Source organism: Argiope bruennichi, chromosome 9 (assembly GCF_947563725.1).
Source record: "Argiope bruennichi chromosome 9, qqArgBrue1.1, whole genome shotgun sequence".
NCBI lineage: Eukaryota > Metazoa > Arthropoda > Arachnida > Araneae > Araneidae > Argiope > Argiope bruennichi.
Window position 1 is genome coordinate 19734563 of NC_079159.1, and position 20774 is coordinate 19755336.

Consider the following 20774-nt stretch of genomic DNA (forward strand, 5'->3'; position numbering starts at 1 on the left):
TGTAATTTCATCTCAAAATCGTTTGAGCTCCAAAACTTTGTTTGTTAGTAATAAAAATTGAAAATAAAAGTTTAAAAAATTATATATATATATATATATATATATATATATATATATATATATAGGGATAGAGACCGATAGAGAAGTCCCGTGATTGTTTCAAATCGGTTTAAATTGGTTAATGATTTAAATTAATTAAGACAAATAATGATTTAAAAATAATAATGTTCTCACATGATAATTTGAAATTTGCGATCGTAGATTTCATTTTAATTTTTCTTCAGTTTTTCTTCTTTTTTTAAATTTATTTAAAGCTTTAATTCATCAGATATCTTCAACTTCTTATATGAATTGAAATTTGAAAGGAGATATAGTTGTAATAATTATTATACATAACTTTAAGAATAATTATGTATCAATATAATAATGATTATTATATATAGATAACTATAAGAATAATTATTTCTTTGGATATCTTTCAGGAATAACCAGCTTAATATTCGAAAATTTATATCAGAATATACTTGATTAAAGAGAATAAAGTTTATTAAATTAAATTAATAAGCATTGAAAAAGTTAATATTTATCAATCAACTGTTTTAAATGATTTAATTAAATCAATAAAAAGAATTACAACTCGCAATACTATATATTATTACAAAGTATCACTATTAAATGCTTTGTAAATAATATTTGATTATTTGATGAATTTTGATGAATTTTTTTTATCTCATTTGTAATCATACACAATAATTGTAATCATGGCAAATTAATGTTATGAAATTTGAGATTGATGTAAGAAATGTTGCGCACTCAAACAAACATCAATAAATTTAAACAAACACAAGTGCCTTTTTTTGTTAAAAAATATGGAGTTTGTTATTCATAAATCTTAATTCGTGAGAATGTTTATAAAATTAAATAATTAAAATCTATAAAGTATTTATATATTTATTCGTATTTTATTACGAAATAAAATTTCATTTTCTGGAATTTGATATATTCTGTAAATGACATTATATGAGCTGTCGAATAAAAAATCTAATTTATTACAAGGATAGAGACTATCATTCACATTTAAAAGTAACGAATACTAATAAAATGTTATGGCAATACCATTTTTTTTTTACCGTGATTTCATATTTTTGTGTCACTGGCGAATTTTTTTAAAGCATTTTTATATAACAGCTCTGCAGAAAATGATATTTGTTTCAAAGAATGCATGATCAGTAGCATTTCAGTGCCAAATATAAAGCTGTCGATAATTTGGAATTCGTGAACGCGCTCTTAAATGCATCGGTTTAAGAGCTGTATTGCTTAAAACTTAATGCAACGAAGAATAAAGTAAGAAAGAATAAAGAATAAAATAATGATTAAGAAAAAATAATAATCAAAAAATAAAAGTAGTAATTAAAAATAATAATTAATAAAATTAATAATAATTAATATAAGTAATAATTAATATAATTAATAATAATTAATATAAGTAATAATTAATAAAATTAATAATAATTAATATAAGTAATAATTAATAAAATTAATAATAATTAATATAAGTAATAATTAATAAAATTAATAATTAATATAAGTAATAATTAAAGAATAAATAAAGTAATAAGAATTAAGTAAGAAAACTTAATATAACGGGAAAAATGTTCGTAAAAGTGAGCTGAAATTTTGCATGTTCCCATAAAATGGCCTTGGCCTTCGATTTATGCCAAAATTTAAATATGTTGCTAGAAGGAAATTTTTATATTCTAATTTTGCAATTGTTTTTCACATGTTGAAAATTATATTTTCATGTTAAATATGTGTGCAAAATGTTTAGAATACTTTATATTTTGATAGCAAAAAGAAGTTTAGGTCAATAACTTTATAAGTTTCAATTGATACTGTGTTATTTTGATATTTTTTCTTTTATTTATTACTTTTTATTTATAATTTTCCATTATGGGAGAATCCTGTGATAGTCGTCAACATTTTACTGAAACTTTCTTTGCACTGACGGAACCAAGTTTGTAAATTTTTTTCTCTCCTTTTTCAATAATAAATAGGAATGTTTTCGTTGCATCATTTCGGTTTACGATATATTTCTATTTATTGCCTTTTAAATAGTTTTCATACAGGGTTCCACAGACTGTTCTGTTTTCAGCTGCATGCTTTGGTAAGCTGTAAAACATTATGAATTGCAGCATTTTTAAATAGCAAATCGTGGATTATTATTTTATTAATCAAATATTGGTACAATATCATAAATTTTTTTTAGTTGCCTTTCTCAAATAACTATTGTCTTTAAAAGTTTTGTCGAAATAATGAAAATACAATAAAGTAAGATTAACAAAACAAATAAATAAAAGATCATTTAAGGTAAAAAAATGTGATAATTTTTAACATGTGCTTAATTAATCAAATTATGTATAAAGCGATAATAACGTATTTGATGTAAGAAAAACATATTGTCAACGCGATGGCAACATGTTGATGAAAGCTAATTTTATTGATGCATGTGGTCATGCCGGTTAAATTTAATTTTATATGAAATATTAAATTAGGAAACGTACTTAAAGAATTGTTTTTATGAAAAAAAAAAATTTAAACGCACATATGCAAGCACCCACTTACACGCACGCACGCACGCATGCGCACACACACATGCGCGCACACACATTTTTATTAGTAGGTAATAGAAGAGATTTTAACTTTTTATGGTGGCACAACGTTTTGGAATTTAATTCAATTGCGGTTTCCTTGATTTCTTTTTATTTTTTAAAACCGGATTTTTGACGCGGGGGGGGGGGGGGTAGAATAAAAAAACTGTTTTGCAAGGGGAATGACAAATTTAACGTGAGTTTAAAAAAATCGAGCGAAGCGAATTTTATCAATTAGTTCCCCGTAGTTTTAATGTCAATAGTGTCATAGAATACAAAAATATAAGTTGTAAAAAAAAAAGAAGACTTTGAGGAAGTGCAAGTCTATTTTACATAAGTTGATGTTAATGGCTATACAAATGCCAAGAAGAATGACACGAATAATGAATCAGCTGTCAGAATTATTCTTGGTACATTGAAATGCTTTTTTTTTTTTTTTGAAAACTAAAATCTTGTCCACTATCACGACCGTGAAGGTTATTGCATAAAACAAATAGTTAGTCTTCGGTTTAATCTATCAAATGCGATCTGAGTTTTAATCCATGGTTTATTTTCTTTTTTGACATTGTTAAACTTCCTGTCGTCGCATTTTATTCTTTGAATTGATTTGTTAACCAGTGGGTAGCCATCGTTAAGCTTGTTAAATTGATTTTGAACCTACTGCCTGTAATTAGGCTAACATGGCAGGTTTTTAAAATATGTGATATTATTAAGTGCTGGATTTTTTTTGGTTTGTTTTTTCAGGAAATGAATGATAATGGAAGACATGTCCTAATGCTACTTCGTGATTTGAATATAATTGCTATATAATGCGAATGTTTTGAAATTTATAAATTACGTTTGTTTTGATTTTCTTGTATGAAAAGTATATATATATATAAAAATATTGTAAAAAAATTTGACCTCGAGATTTTGACAAGTCTACAACACACTTTAAATCTTGAATTCGAAAAACACATTCTTACTTTTTCGTATACGTAGTATAAGGAAAATACAGTAATCGCAAAAAAAATGGGAACACGCGACTTGACGTAATCTCTTGACGTTTTAGCGTCACTGATTTCGAAAAACACTTTTTTGGGAAATGTCCGTCTGTCTGTCTGTGACAAAAATAACTCAAAAACGTTTTAAGCTAAACGGTTGAAATTGAATATTTCTACCAAAATTTGAACGTAATCTGTTAAAGAGCGAGCAGTCTAATTGTTTGTATGTCCGTATGTTTGTGAATATGGAAATTCCAAAACGCCAAGAGCCTATTGGATAAAATTTGGTATACAAATTTATAATCATAATTGTAGATGTATATTAAAGTTTGGACCAGATCTGTAAACACTGACTGTCTGACCATTTGGTGGTCTACATATCCGCGTGTACATGAACACGATAATTAAAAAACATAACGATTTAAATAAATAGATGAATAAATGGTTTGCGGTCTTGTGACTTTTTTTGTTTCAAATTTGGTATCCTTTCGTTGGAAAGGAAAATGTATGCTTACGTCTCTAGCTTACTTTAAGAAGTACAAACAGCACCGTACTACGTCACACAATATTCGCGTTTTCGTCAGTCAGTGGAAATGCTTAATGCTAAATGAATATTTCTTTACTATTGTAGGCATTGTTATGCAAAGCGGTCTCTGATATAACACCTTTATTGGAAAGGGTGCGAGAAAAATCTTGTGAGACCTCTGCCATTGGTTTTAAATGGAGAAGCTCTAAGTTGTTTGTATTGTTGTATTATTATAGAATCATATTTTCGTTTTAAAATTACAGTCAATTCTTTTTTTTTAAAGTTTTACCTTTATATGGCAAATCTTCCACTTTAGTTTAGTTTGTTTTGCTCGTTCATGCATATCGATTCAGAATTCCATTGCCATTATGCCAAATTTATGGTTCAATAAGCGTAATTTGAAAAAGTTTTGTTCTTTTTAAACGTCAGAAATGAACTAAATAATTTTAAAAGTGAGGAAAAAAATAATAAAATAAAATATTTTACTTTTTTTAAAATGCCATAATTGGAATTTCTGAAATTCTGGTGTATTAAAAACTTTCACAATGGAAATCCAGTTCTTTATAATATTTTCTTAAATGAAAATAAAAATTGAAAACGATTTTTAAAATTTGTTATTGAATAGTCATTTCTAAAATACCAGCTATTTCAACGAAAGTTAAGTAATTTTATTATTTTTAAAGCTCTTTCAAAATTACAGATTTTGAAATTAATTAAATGAATATTACGCACTGTTTTAGAATATAACACTCTGAAATTTTATTGTCGAATTATAAAATTTAGTCTAGTGTAAATGTATATTTCAATTTATCTGAATATGTATTTGTAAATTGAAAGTGCTATTTTTTTATTGCAAATTGTTTTCTTTAATTATTTACACCGTGAGAATTATCATATATTCAATTTTAGGACAATTTTAAGTTTTTAATTATACTTAACGTTGAAATGTCTATTAATATTTCAAAGTTCCCTGTTTTTTTGTTTTTTTTTTACTTTCTTCTGCAATAGAAAGGTATCGAAGCTTCATTATTATAATGTTATTACAAATTTCAGGAAATTTCTGAAATATAGATAAGTAAATTGCATGGTATCTATTCATTGTAGTGTGCTGAAAAGACTTCAGGCGGAAAGTTTGGGCAGTTTGATTTGGTGAGAATTAATTAATTTTTCGTTCAAAGTATACAAACGAAATATGTATGGAAACCATAGTATTCTAATTTTAAAATATACTAATCTCTAAACTTAAAACGATCTATGCAGTTTTTGTTGCAATTGAATATAGTGTAAGTAATGCTTGTAGTTTTCATTGCATATGTAATTTCGATTACGATGAATGTAGTGCAAGTTAGTGGTTGTTAAACGATTTACAAATATCGCAGTTTTTTTTATTAATTACTGCCTACTGTTATGCTATATGATTAATATCGTCCATATTCTGTAATAAGTCAGAGGCTGTTCATTGAAGGCTTTATTTTTTTTTGTACTATAATACGTCGTCTTCAAGATAGCAATAATTCTTGCTAACTTTTTTGGAGAGAGCGAATATACGGTATGGCCAACAAAACTAGTAGATATAAATTTTGCGAAACTGTTAGGCCGCGGTAGCTTCGTGGTAAGGTCTCGGCTTCGGTATCGGAGAGTTTCAGGTTCGAGACCCGATTTCATTGAATAGCCATCGTGTAAGCGGGTCTAGTCGGGACCAAACGTCCTCTTGCTGGTGTGGTGCGGAAGTTTGGAGAGTGGAGGGTGCCTGCTTAAGTGTAGTCCTATCATTTGACCTCGGTTCAAAATTACGAAGTCTTTCCCTAGTAGCCCTAGTGTTTCTTAAAAAATGGGACGTAAATGTAACAACTCTGCGAAACTATTTTGCTTGCTTTAGGAGTATCCATTACAAGAGACCAGTCTGTCTTCAAATGTCGAAATCTTTAATTAATGAAAACAATAAATGTATTTATTATCTAAGGACCCTGTTTTGTAATCTGTGTATCTCACTGGCCTAGCTACACGTCAAACGTCATATTTTAGTCCCGCTAAACTTCATATTTTAATTTTTTTTATCTAAATTTTTATGACACAAACGACATGAAAAATGCAATTAATATTCAATTACTGCAAATATTATTAGCCTATTGCATCAAATAATATTATTGCAATAAATAATATTTTCGGCTGTATTGTTATTTGTTGAATAGTGACGTAACAACAAATTATCTCCTGGTATATATACTTTTGTCTGGCTTGTACTGTGAATGCGCGTACCGTTCTCAGTTTAAAATTTCGAGTTCTATACGCAAATGTGTTATAACCAAAAGAAAATTTTTATAACTAAACTAAACAATTTTTTTTATAACGTCTTTAGATAAAGTTTTATTACAATAGTCCAATTACTTTATGAAATATCGTGTTTTGTATTTATATACTGAATTTTTAATAAAAATATAATATTTGCAGTTATCTATAATGTTTGTAGTTAATAAAATTATTAAAATTGTCATTACTAAATTCATTATTTTTCGCATTTATTTTAGATTGTTGAGGCTTGTTAGACATTTATTTAGATTGTTGACGGAATAATAAAGCATCTGAGAAATATTAAGATTGCATTTCATACTCATCGAGCAACTGTGCAATTGATTCTAAAATTTGCCTCATATTGCTTGTGAAAACTAATGCTTTCTTGTAACATTAAAAAAAAAAAGTATGACACTTTCTTATTATTCACTCTCTGCGATGCCAAAATGGCAGATTTGATACTTTTTAAAAAGAAGTAATAGTGTTGGATTGCATTTAAATTAAAATTCGGTGGCCGAAACAATAAGCCATTTATGATTTGTGAGAACGCGTTGAGTAAAGAAACATGAAGGATGGTAATATATTGTCTTCTAAGCATGATAATAGATGAAAGGCGAAACCGTCGAACGAGAATGTATAGATATTGGAATGATTAGATATTTGACAGATAATGATTTGCTTTTTAAATAATATTCGACATGAATATTCATCTCCTGGACTGTCCTGAAAAAAAAAAAAAAAAAAAAAAAAAAAAGAGCATGACTGTGAACAATTTTAAAGGTGTGGCAATTCGTGAATCATTGATGCTGTAAATTGACACTATTTGTGTATAACTCACCTTTTCAGAGCAATAGCAACTAATCATTTGTATTCTGATGAATCAGTATTTATCCAATTTCAATTCTCCAGATGCACTTAAGACTGATTATTCACAGAAACCGAGAGAAGTATTTACATTTGATTGCATGGACGTGGCTACTTTTTATTATAGGGTGCGATATTTTGGCCTATATTTTCCTGTATAGGATAAACGCTAATCATTATCGAAATATCTTGAGGGATCATGTCTATTCTTCTGTTCTAGCTTTGTTGTTTCTTATGGCACTTGCCATGGACAAGCCCGCTGTTCAAAGACAGCCGATTTAAGCCTAAAGGGGAGCACTTCTTGTTTTTTTTATCATAGAGCCAACTTGGGCCAAGAGTACGATTTCACTACTCACGCATCATTCATTCGCTTGCACAACCCCTTTTTACAGGTGGGCACATTCACACATCTCACAGATAGAACAGGAAGAACAACCATGCCCAAACCGGGACTCGAACCCAGGACGCCCAGATCACAGGGAAGATGCGCTACCCCTATGCCAGGACGCCGGCTTTTCTAGCTTTATTCTGTGGAAAGCAATCGCTTTATTTTGAAGTCGACTCAACTGTCCTTACCGTTAACGTTTTCAGAATTCGAATTGCATGTCTATGGAATGACACATCCCATCTGCCTTTTTCAACTCCCTGTCTTGTAGAGTTGGTTCTTTTGAGTATTTGATGTATTGAATAAACCATCTATTTTGATCCAAAATTCGCTGTCAAGTTCCGTATCCTGACACTGTTTCAAAATGAATGACCGTACAGAGGAAATGATAATATATTCCAGTAAATGGTGGACGTAACCTTTATATATTCATTCTACGTCCTATACGATATTGCATATTTTAGTCAAATGATTTATCAATTCCAGATTAACCCCTTACCTGCCGCGGGCGTATATATACGTCACCCTAAGTCAATGTGTTAGATGCCCCTGACGTATATATACGTGGCACTGGGGACCGAATCTCGCAAGTTATCCTCGGCAGATAAGGGGTTAATAAGCATACCGAAAGCAAATAGATACATGAAGGAACAGGAGTAGTCTCCCCGAAACGTTCTCGTATACTCTCTAATAATCTTGTCATGCCTGAAAACGCCTTACATGGCATTAGGGTACTATAGTGACGAACTATTAACTTTTGACTTGAATTGACACAAAACTGCACTTGTAGTCACAAAATCCCATACCATAGTTGATATATTTAAGTCATTGCGTTTTTGAACTATCGCATTTGCATGCTTCTGAAAGTATTGATCGGCTGGTAGTAGTATTTGGTTCAAAATGTGACGGATGTCTACACTATAGATGTTAGATTTGTATATCGAATTTTATCTGTTTACTGTCTTTGTATTGTAATTATCGTGTTAACTTATATTGTTACAGACGAACTTCCTCTGAAAAGATTTTACTCAATATTTGTTAGAAATTTGCAAATTTGGTGTAAAGACCGTACTCCGAATTTCAACCGTCTAGCTGAAAGCGTTTTTCAGCTGTCTTTTTCACAGTCATACAGACAGATGGACATTTTCTAAAAATGTGTTTTTCGAACGCGGAGATTCGTCAAAATATCGAGTTTGAATTTTTTGACTGTTACTGTACTTTCTCTCTACTACGAGCCGCGGTGGCTTGGTGGTAAGGTCTCGACTTGTGAGCCGTAGGGTTTCAGGTTCGTGACCCGATTCCACCGAATAACCAGCTTACACGAATAACCGTCGTGTAAGGGGGTCTGTTGCACGTTAAATCCGTCAGACCCAACGTCCTCCCTCCGGTGTGGTGCGGTGTGGTGGGGGGGGGCTGCCAGCTCAGGTGTCGTACTCGTCATCTGACCGCGGTTCAAAATGACGAGGTCCGTCCCAAAATAGCCCTAGTGTTGCTTCACAACGGGACGTTAATATAACTAAACTAAACTTCTCTCTATTACGTAAAGTAAAAGCAAAATGATTTGCTAAAAACAAAGCTTGCAATAGTTATGATCTCATTTTTATAATGAAATAATTCTTTGTTAAATGAAATCAGCATAAACAAGTAAAAGCAACTATTTTATTAAAAATAAGGACTTTTATCGTAATGTTTAATATTAACAGAGTAAATCATATATGTATGTAAATAATTGGAAAATAATATAATCGTCTATATAGGCATAAGCTTGTCGAAAGGAAATTATTTTTACCTTTGGCAATGAATTTTTATGGCAATACATATATTACTACGATTTATCTGAGATATTTTTCATTGTCATCTATAGCATCTGATTCTTAATATGTTGTCTCTACTATCAGTATCACTTTCTATATCGTTTAAAGACATAAAATAAAATCATGAATTTAGAAAAAATTTGTACCAACAAATTTCAACCCTAATTATATATTATGATTTCTGTTGTATGAAACTGGCGATAGAAACAAAACACCTTGTTTGTAGGCACTCTTGATCAAGTGTTTACAAAACCTTTGATTTTTTTTTATAAAGAAAGATAAAATAGGAAGTATATAATGAATTGCTTTCAATAATCCATATTATGACATGGGATATATACTATACTCTGCGCTAACATATCTTATCTTTTGAAAGTTATAAACATGTAAGAGCGGATATATGCCGACACTTGAAAAATAAATGCTTTAGCGACTAGTGGCTACTACAAACAGTTTAGTGTTCTTAAGGATGAATGATAAGTTGTTTAAAAAAATATTCGGTATTCAATGGTTTCATTTGACAAATATTGTTTATATTTTTTCAACAATGTACTATTTTTAATCGGAGAAAATACGTTTGATTTGGTGTTTATTTCATGTTTTTGTGTTTACCTACAGGCAAGTTGTATTACAAATTGTATTGCATTATCTAATTTTAGAGAATTTTTCTTCTATTGATTGTTCTATTGGCTGTTATCATCGCATTTCATTCTTTGTTGTTCCGTAGTAATAGAGATTATCTTTTGCCCTCATTGTTTCGATTCATATGAGTTGTTCATGCAGAAAATTTCCACGTGTTTCAATCGAAACACGTGGAAATATTTAATTTAAAGAATCGAAATATTTTTTCCCCTTCTAATAGAAAAAAGATCTTCTGTTTCTAAATAAGTATAATGTATTCAGCTTTTGACAATAAGTAAATAATTCCAGTCAGTAGAGAATTCCTTTTCTATTGAATTTTTCTCTATAAAATCTCAATTTTAATTTCGAATAATCAGCTCACTTTTACTTTCTTGGATACGAAGTATTGTAGTCATAAAAAAATTCGCACACACATTCAAAAACACATTTTTGGAAAATGTCCGTCTGTTTGTCTCTGGCAATGATAACTCTAAAATGCTTTGAGCTAGATGGTTGAAATTTGGTATTCTGTCTTTCCATCAAATTTGCAGATTTCTGTCGAATTTTGAATAAAATCAGTTCAGAGGAATCCCATCTGTCAGGTTCTTCGAATATTAGTTATCACAATAACTACAAAATGAAGAGAGGTAAATGAGTAAAATTCGGTACAGAGAGTACAGATTCGGTACGGCCAGCTCAGGTGTCGTCCTCGTCATCTGACCGCGGTTCAAAATGACGAGGTCCGTCCCAAAATAGCCCTAGTGTTGCTTTAAAACGGAACGTTAACTAAACTAAACTTGATGGATTTTGTCCAAAATTTGTTGAAAATCTGCAATTTTGATGTGCATATAACATATTAAATCCCACTCATTTTGCTGGATGCATTTTTGAGTTATTCCGCTCGCAGATAGACAGACAGACAGACGTAATTCCATGAATAAGTTTTTTAATGTAAGAAAGATCTAAAACGAGGAGATTCATCAAATTCTTTAAGCTGAATTTTTGATTAATACAGTATTTTTTTTTATATATATATTTCATATGTCAATAATCAAAAATAGCTTCAAATTCAAAACGGATTATTTAATTCATTATTATAAACAAATTACATAGTATCTATGCATATTGGTACAAGTTCATGCTATAAGATCATTTAACTCTTCTGTTTATGTAATAAAATTTTATATTTGTAAATCGACACGTATTCTCATTATTATTAATTCACCATTCGTTTTTTTTTATTGTTTCATAATATGAAATTTCTTTGTTCAACTATAAGATATATGATAACCTAAAAAAAAACAAAAAAACCAGCATTAATTATCTCCTCACTACTTTCTCGCATCTTTAATAAAGGTGTTATCCCAGAGAATACCTTGCATGGCATTGGCTTACAATAGTTACGAAATTAGGAATCTTAGACATGAATTAGCATTCTTACTGAATCTATCGTGTGATCCTTGGCGAGTTTTTTGGCGATTGATTCCTGGCATACAGTTAATAGTATAGTATTTAATTTGTGGTTTACACACGTTTTTCCCTACCGATTGAAACAAAAATTTGATACTTTTTCTACTTGTGTAATGTCAAAATTATATACCAAATTTGATAAATTAAAGTCATTCCATTTTTGAGTTATCGCGTTTTCATGATTCTGAACGTTCAGACCGATAGACGGTTAATTTCTCTTTGGGTTTGGCTCAAATTTTGATAGGTATCTGCAACATCGATGCTAAATATGTGTACCGAATTTTATTTATCTAGCTCTTTCCGTTTTGTAGTATCGTGCTTATATTCGATGAGCCGGATAGAAAGACTCCCTCTGAATGGATTTTGTTCCAATTAGATAGAAATCTACAAATAAAATATAAAGACTTATACTAAATTTCATCCATGTGACTCAAAGTGTTTTTCAGTTGTTTTAGTCACAAATGGACATTTTCCAAAATTGTGTTTTTTGAAGAGGGAGGTCTAAAACATAGATTCTCAAAATCTCGAGTTCGAATTGTTTGATGATTTCAATAGTTTCGTCATATTACGTATACGAGAAAATAATATAAAAAATAACTGTTTTTTATTTCTAGCAAATACCAACAATTTCACATCAGCTGAAAAAGAGAAATTAATTTAGTTGAAAAAATAATACAGATAACTGCTGATTTAAAAAAAAAAAAAAAAAAAAAAAAACTATTATCTCGTGAGCTATAGTCACCTGCGGGAGAGAAATATGAACAAAATACCGACAACGCGTTTTTATCTCTAAAATCAAGTGCAGGTGTTCAGCAACAATATTTCGTTTCTTCTTTTTATTCTTTTTTCCTTCAGTAAGCACTTTCATCTAATTTACTTGTTACATTTTCATTCAGATTTTATATTGAAATAGGAGCTTTTGAATCTTCAAACCACATGCTTTTGGATGACTCAACAAGTTTATTGAAATCCCGTGACGCGGTTGAATTTCCGACTGTGTTTTGGAGGAATTGCATTCGTTTGGATGTCGCGACAAATATGCATAAACATTAAATGAAAATGTCGTCGTAGGATATGTAAATTACAGTTTTTTTGGATTAATTTACAATTATCAGACCAAGGTGCTACTTTTCTTCCTCTTTTCATTTCTTTTTCCTTTTTGGAACTGAACTTTTGTACTATTGTTGATGCCATTTCTACACCTTTTCTTTTTTTGAAGCATTTATAGTTTCTGAAGTAAATCTTAGGTAAGTAACCCGCATTCCATATTTAATTAAGAATTGTTTTTCATGTTCTGGTATATTATGTCTACTTTGAGTACATTATTTTTCGGCGCCCGCATTTGTAGGGTTGCCAGAAAACTTATCAACCAAAACGTTGCATTCCAGCAAAGAATTGGCTGATTACGCTAATTTCGTTTACTTATTAAAAATCCCCTTTCCTATTTTTTGCACTTGTAAATTATTTCCATTCGTTAATACTATAGTGTAGAAAATGTATGCATCTAGTTTCTATTTGTTTGCTAATATTTTTATCCACTTTCTATCCTGATTTTTTAATGATTCCCTCCCCCTTCGTTAAATTTTATTATTAATTATTTTTTACCTCTGTTAATGTAATTCTTATGTGTATATAAACTTAATCTCCTTTAATTTTTTTTTTGTTTTGTTTTAGCTCTATATTTTTTGTGTATTTTGGCGTTACAATTATATGTTTTTGTGTTATAGCTGATATCGTTTCTATTAATTATTGATGTTAATAATGTATTATATTTGTGTATTATATGTATTTATAAAAATGTATTAATATTTATAGTGTCATTAAGGAGCTTCGAATTATCTCATTTTGTTTTAATTTTTATTTTCTTTTATTCCATTTTTTCCCCATCTTATTTTACCTTATTGTTGTTTGTGTTTGTTTCTTTTAACGGAAATGTGATTATTTGTACCGTTAATAAAATCGATATTTTCAGCTTTAGCCTTATAAATTAGAGGACATTTCTCTTGTTTTGATAATATAAAAATATGTATAAATATGAAATGCCGTAATTTCATATATTAACATTATAAATTATAATAAAAAATCTAAAAAAAAGGAACTAATATGATACTAATGTATTATTTTGCAGTTAATTTTTTTTGTTTGTTTACTGCATGCTTCCCAAAACATGTTTTTTTTTCCATTTCAAATTTAAATATAAAATTTTTTTTCATTGAATGGACGTGAAATTTTATGATATTTTTAAATACGATATTATGCATTTGTTAAATTTGTTATGTTTATTTCTGGATAGGAATATATTTTAAAAGATGCCGTTCGTAATGAAAGAATCATAATTCTTCAGTATTTCTAGTTATGTGATTTTCTCTATACTATTTAAATTAGTAATTATTAATTGAAATAGCCCGCGGTGGCCTGGTGGTAAGGTCTCGGCTTCGGAGCCGGAAGGTTTCAGGTTTGAGACCCGATTCCACCGAAAAACCGCCGTGTAAGCGGGTCTGGTGCGCGTTATACGTCCGGGCCAAATGTCCTCCCGCTGGTGTGGTGTGGAGAGGGGGGTGGGTTGCCAGCTCAGGTGTCGTCCTCGTCATCTGACCACGGTTCAAAAGTACGAGGTCCGTCCCCAAATAGCCCTAGTGTTGTTCGTTAATATAACTAAAATAAACTACTAATTTAAATAATATAGTGAAAATTTATAAATTATACTAATTTATTAATATTTTAATAAATTAATTAAATTTATTAAAAATATTTAATAATTTACTAATTTTAAATATATTAAAATTGTTTTAATTGTATAAAGTTAACTGTAGTTATTCAACTTTACTCACAGATTAAATTTTAGGTTGACTTATAAAACTTTCTGACATTATGAATTTGTTTTTTAAAAATGTATTTTAAAATTTCTCAAATGTTTAAATTTTTTAACAAATTCTGCGATTAGGATTTTTTTTCCCAAACCGTTTTGTATTTAGATAAATTTCTGCTTTCTAACTTCGTTTGCTGTAATAATATTTTGTGTGAAATGTTGAATGTGATTCACATTTTTTTATTCTGTTGCTTTCATTATTGTTTAAATTAAGTTTTTTTTTTTTTTTTTTTCAAAACAAAGTAAGATTCTCTAACTAATCTATTTTTTTTTATATTAAAAACATAGATGGCATTACGCTCTGCGTGCAAGACTGTCGCAATGCTTGGCAACGAAATAAATATCACCAAATCATGAAATCTTTATACTCTTGATATTAATCTGCAATACATAGATTGATTGAAAGGTCAAAATTCAGATACACACTTGGATAATTTGCTATAATAACTATCTCAATTTTCACTCATAATGTATTCAATCTAAACTATACGGTGTGGAATAATTGTATCAGATTGTTCATTCGCTGTAGACAGCGAGACTGGGCATTATTTTTTTTTATTTACATGATTTAGTTATAATAACGCCCCATTTTTTGGAGGAAAAATGAGTTGACTATATTAGGAAGGACATCATTATTTTGAAAAATAGATGATCTAACTATCTTTCCAAACTTTCAGAATCTCTTCTCATATTCTTGTCTTTGTCTCAGCATACTTCATTTCCTGTCGATATGTATAATATTTCGATTCGAAGGGGGGGGGGGGAGGGGAGGGGCAAGTGATAATGTTCTGTCCTTGACCTTTTCTTCTTGACTTTGGACTCAGTAGCACTTTCGTTTCCGTCCCCTTTCTATTCTCTTCTGCTTCCTCTGAATTTATGGGGATCGGGGGTCGAATAGTGCAGAAAGGAAGATGGCAAACCCTCGAAGGTCATGATACTCCGGAATTTTAAGTGTCGACGTTCTCCAACTTCAGCATGTTGTGACGCAGTATAGCATGGTTTCTGCTTCTTAAAATACGTAGGAAACCTGATCATATATTTTGGAAGCTTTCTTACTCAACGACTAGATTCCAAATTTAGCATGGATATCCAATTTGGACCGAAGTCCTTAGAGGAAATTTTATTTATTTATGTTTTTGAATTACCGCGTTTGATTACACATGGATACGTAGACCAAACAATAATAATGGGCTAAAATTTAATATACATCTAGAATTCTGATTATAAATTAGCCTACCGATTTCTATCTGTGTAGCTGTTTGCATTTTTGAATTATCGTATTCACATGCGTATGGACTGACAGATAGACTTCCCTTTGATGGATTTTTCTCAAAATTTGGTAGAAATTTACAAATAGGGTGTTAAGAATATATGCTAAATTTGTTGATTTTCTACTTCAAAACTCTGTTTTGTTTTTGTGATTTTGTATTCAGACTGATTTTAAACCAGCGAGAGTGGTCTCTCTAAAACTTTCTCGCAGACTATCTAATGAAGTTGTTATTCCAGAGAATGCCTTTCATGGTATTGCATTCTCTAGGATAACAGATAAATATTATCTTTGGTCAGAGTTTAGTATTTTTGCAGAATCTATCGTGTCATCATTGGCGAGTTTTTTTTTTTTGGCGATTAAATTTAAAAATCGAATTTGTGTTTTCAGTTTGTTTTTTTCCAACCGAATGAAACAAAAATTTGACACAGAAGTACAATTGTAGTCACAAAACCCAATACCAAATTTGACATATTTAAGTCTGCGTTTTTGAGTTATCGCGTTTAAATGTTTCTGATAATACAGACTGACAGATGGTCAAACACTCGTTGGATTTCACTCAAAATTTGATAGGTGTTTACAATATAGATGTTAAATATGTGTGCAGAATTTTATCATCTGGCTCTCTTCGTTTTAAAGTTGTCATCTAAATCTATATTCGGACTACCGGTTAGAGAGACTTATAAGCGAATTTTGCTGAAAATCTGATAGCCGTCTTCACATTTGATGTAAATACCGTATACCGAATTTCATCTATCAATCCAAAGCATTTTTGAGTTATCTTTGTCACTGACAGACAGATGGACATTTTCAAAAAAATGTGTTTTTTTTCGAACACAGAAAGATCTAAAACGTGGAGAGTTATCAAAATTTCTAGATCGATCTTTTTGACGATTACAATATTTACTCTATGCTACGTATTCGAGAAAGTAAAACTGTAATTTTTGGATTTGGGGAGATCTGAAACATGAAAATATTTTTGCAGAATATAATATTTCCTTTTCATGCAGAGGAAGCAAAAAATAATCTCATCATGTTATGATAATGCGATTGATTGCCTAGAATGCAAACTTATGGAAAGCTATGTGAAATTTATATTACCCGAAGTGTTATCAGTTATTGGAATCTTAAAAAAAGACAGAAAGTATTTTCTCAATTGTGACTATTTTACTATAAAATCCTAAGAACCATTTATCGGATATAATTTTAATAAAGCCATTTCAAATACTACCTTGAAAAATTTTGTACTCAGTTTTTTTTTCTTTTCCTTTTCGATGTAATCGAAACGTATCTTCTGTTTCTCCATTGTTTCATCAATGACATGCTTTTTTTTTGTTCGATTTGCACCTGTACATGCGAAAAGCGAAATGTTAATTTTTGATGACATCTTCAATTCGCATGTACGCTGTTTATGGAAAACGGTTTACGCAAGCTGAATTTTCTATCAGTTTCGCTTCATTGTGCCGGCCAGTACGGATGTGGTTTTCAAATTATTATTGAATGTAGTTGTATTGTAGGCTTCTTTGTCCGATTCTTACGAATATGAGATGTATGCTTTTCACTATATTTCTTTGTGGTGAAAAAGAATGGTAAAACGAATACTTTACGTAGAATTTTTATATTTTTTACTTTACTGTATACATTGTATAGATAAAGTATAGTAATCGTCAAAAAATTCAAACTCGAGATTTTAATGAATCTGAAATTTTTAGACCTTCTGAGTTTGATAAACACATTTTTTTGGAAAATCAGCCAGTCTGTGACAGAGAAAACTCAAAAATGATTTGAACTTGACGGCTGAAATTTAGTATACGATTTTTACACCAAACTTGCAGATTTCTATCAGATTTTGAATAAAACCCATTCTGAGGAGGTCCGTCTGCCCAATTGTTCGATTTTATATTAAAACGATAATTAAAAAACGAAGAGAGCGAGATGGATAAAATTCGGAACACAGATTTAACATCTATAGTGTAAAAACCTGACAAATTTTGAGCTAAATCCAACTACGGGTTGACTGTCTGTCTTTACTTTCAGAAATAACGAAACGTGAGCATTCAAAAACTCAATAACTAAAATATATCAAATTTTGTACGGGAGTTTGTGATTACAAGTGCAGTTATGTATCAAATATTTGTTTCAATCGGCTAGGAAAAACATGTCTAAAACACAAAGTCTATTTTTGGATAATATTAACGCATTTCAGAGATTAATCGCCAAATAACTCGCCAAGGAGATGACCCGACAGATTCAGTAAAAATGCTAAATTCACTTCAAAAGTTAATATTTCGGTACTATTGTACGCCAATGCCATATGAGGCGTTCTCTGGAATGACAAGTTTATTAGAGGGTATGCGAGAAATTTTTAGGGAGACCACTCCGCTGGTTGCTTTCTCTTATACGGAGTAAATTTTATATTTTTTGCTTTCTCGTAAGTATCGTAATTGTCAAAACATTTCAGTCCTCCCCAAGTTTTAAAAACGCATTTGTAGGATTATGTCCATTTATCTCTCTGTCTGTGAAAATTATAACTCAAAAATACCTTACACTAGATAGATGAAAATATGTTGTCTTTAGTTGTTGTATATATGTTGTCTAAATGTGTTGTTTACCAAAGTTGGAGAATTCTATTAAACATCGAATGGAATCCATTCTCAGGAAGTAGATTTTCAGTCTAATGAAAGCGAATACGATAACCACAAAACGTAAATAAATAAAATTTGATACACAACTTTAACATCTAAAGTGAAAATTTGCATCAAATTTAATACACAACTTTAACATGTAAAGTGAAAATTTGTATCAAATTTGATACACAACTTTAACATCTAAAGTGAAAATTTGCATTAAATTTGATACACAACTTTAACATCTAAAGTGAAAATTTGATCAAATTTGATACACAACTTGAACATCTAAAGCGAAAATTTGATCAAATCTGATACACAACTTTAACATCTAAAGTGAGAATTTGTATCAAATTTTAGACCAGATGTGTTCATGGGTTGATGCATTCTGTACATTCACATGCATTCTTAATTAGGCGAAATGTGTTATGCGATCATGTTACTAAAGTTGTAGTTCCGTGTTAAATTTTGGTCAAAATCGGTCTTCAAAAAGGCACTCAAAATGAATTTTTCACCTCCTTCTGTAATATTACGAAACACAAAAGGTCTGAAGGGATTCTGAAAATCTCAAAATGTGAGAGCAATCTACAAATTTGTTGTACAGATCGTGTACCAAATTTCATTCGTCTAGCTCAAAGTGTTTTTAATTATCAATTATCTTTGCCACAGATAGACATAATACCAAAACATATCCCCCCCCTCCCCCCGAAATCAAGGAAGTCTAAACCGTAGAGATTTTTCAAAAACTCGATTTCGGTTTTTTTTTTTTTTTTTTTTTTTTTGACGATTGTAATATTTTTTTTATACTTAGTATTGGAGAAAGTAAAAAAAAAAAAAAAAAATCACCATGTAGTTTTGGTTATCATAATCACATGCACACGGACCTGGAAATAAATAGACTTTCCGTTGAAGATTAGGTCGAAATTATGTCATAGATTCAGAATTCTGCTATGGAACTTACATGTAAAAGTTCGTTCTTCTGTCACATATTGGTATTGAGATATTGTACCCATTGACTGATTAATAAAAAGATTTATGTCTGAGTAATATTTTTTTCGGGTTTAGGGGCATCCCAATGGGCAGATTCGTCAGAATTCGAATTCGAAATGTTATCCTGCTGCTTTGTTGTATTTCGTTGAGGCATCATTTTCACATTCTCAAATTTATATAAATAATGCTTCATATTTTTTTTGTTTGGTTGTTTATAATTCAAAGATGGTTTTTGCTTTGAATTAATTTGTTCTGTAAAATAACTAGTGAAAAAATCCCGATCGATCAACTGAATTTTTTTTAGAAGAAACAGATTTACGCTATTATTATGGAAATAATTTGTTGTTTAACTTCAGAGCTTATTGTAGCAGAACGTGTTTGACTAAACATAACTTAAGAAAGAGTGAGAAAAGATAACGTATTGTAAACATTTACTACGAAACACATACATTAATCTTATATCCTAGAAGATGCCTAGAAGGCTTATTATTCTGTTGACAATATCTCAGATCTGATTATCATAAATTAATTAATGAAAAATGCATTAGAGAATTTCATGCACACTGGCAGAGTGTTTGAGGAAATTTTTTATTGTACACTTTAGATGTAAATATGTAATAGTATTAAATGCAATAACGGTAAGCAATGAAGGTCTTGAATTATTTGCACTAAAAATTTCATTATAAATGATAATCTTCTTTTCTAACGGAAGAAAATACACTTCCGAATACAAAATTAAAAAAAAAATGTCTAAAGAGAATATTAGTTTAGTTTAATGTAAATAAATGTGTGAAGTTTACGATTCCGTAATTGATTTTTTTTCATACTTAGCTGTGTCCACACATCGATAAATCAATAAGTTAAAACATTAAAAAAATGTACACGCATTGTTTAATGCCAAAACAGGAATTTGGATTCGCTCTTCCGATAATGAACACAGACCAAAGGGTCGAGGATATTTTTAACTCCGCTATGGGTTACAGGCTGCGTTGGATAATTATACATACGTTCGACGACCGAGAAGAATTTTATTTTCTTCAGTGATATATATCAATTCAGATCAGTCGGCGATTCGAATAATCTATTATTCTATTTAATCAGAATCGATCACGATGCTAATCCATTAGAGCTAACAGTAAATAATTTGACTTTTGAAAACAAACTGACATTACTGCGATAAAACAGATCGTTTTTAGTTTATTCCTTATAAAATATTACATCGGTATTGTAAAGTATGTATTGGTTTGTTAATAGAAGAGAAATTTTAATGTAAATCTGTAATAGTTTAGGATCTATCTGAAATGTTGCTTTTATTCATTATTCCATTTTTTCCCATTATTTCATATTCCATTATTTCATTTTTTTTTGTTTTAAAGCATCCGAGGAAAGCAATGTAAATGGAGAGAAAACATTAATTG

General features: G+C 30.1%; 1 protein-coding gene across 5 annotated transcripts in view; it reads left to right on the top strand.

Annotated features, from left to right (window-relative positions):
* The window catches only part of LOC129984579 (probable sodium/potassium/calcium exchanger CG1090), a 58775-nt gene that overhangs the window by 16380 nt on the left and 21621 nt on the right, over nucleotides 1-20774 (top strand). Inside the window, exon 1 of one of the 5 annotated variants that reach the window (XM_056094494.1) lies at nucleotides 12471-12850. The exons of 3 other annotated variants lie outside the window; for them this stretch is intronic. The gene's annotated coding sequence lies outside the window, so the exon portion shown is untranslated. Of the gene's footprint in view, nucleotides 1-12470; nucleotides 12851-17203; nucleotides 17329-20774 lie in introns of those variants that run through there. One more of the 5 variants, XM_056094496.1, reaches the window with a different exon arrangement.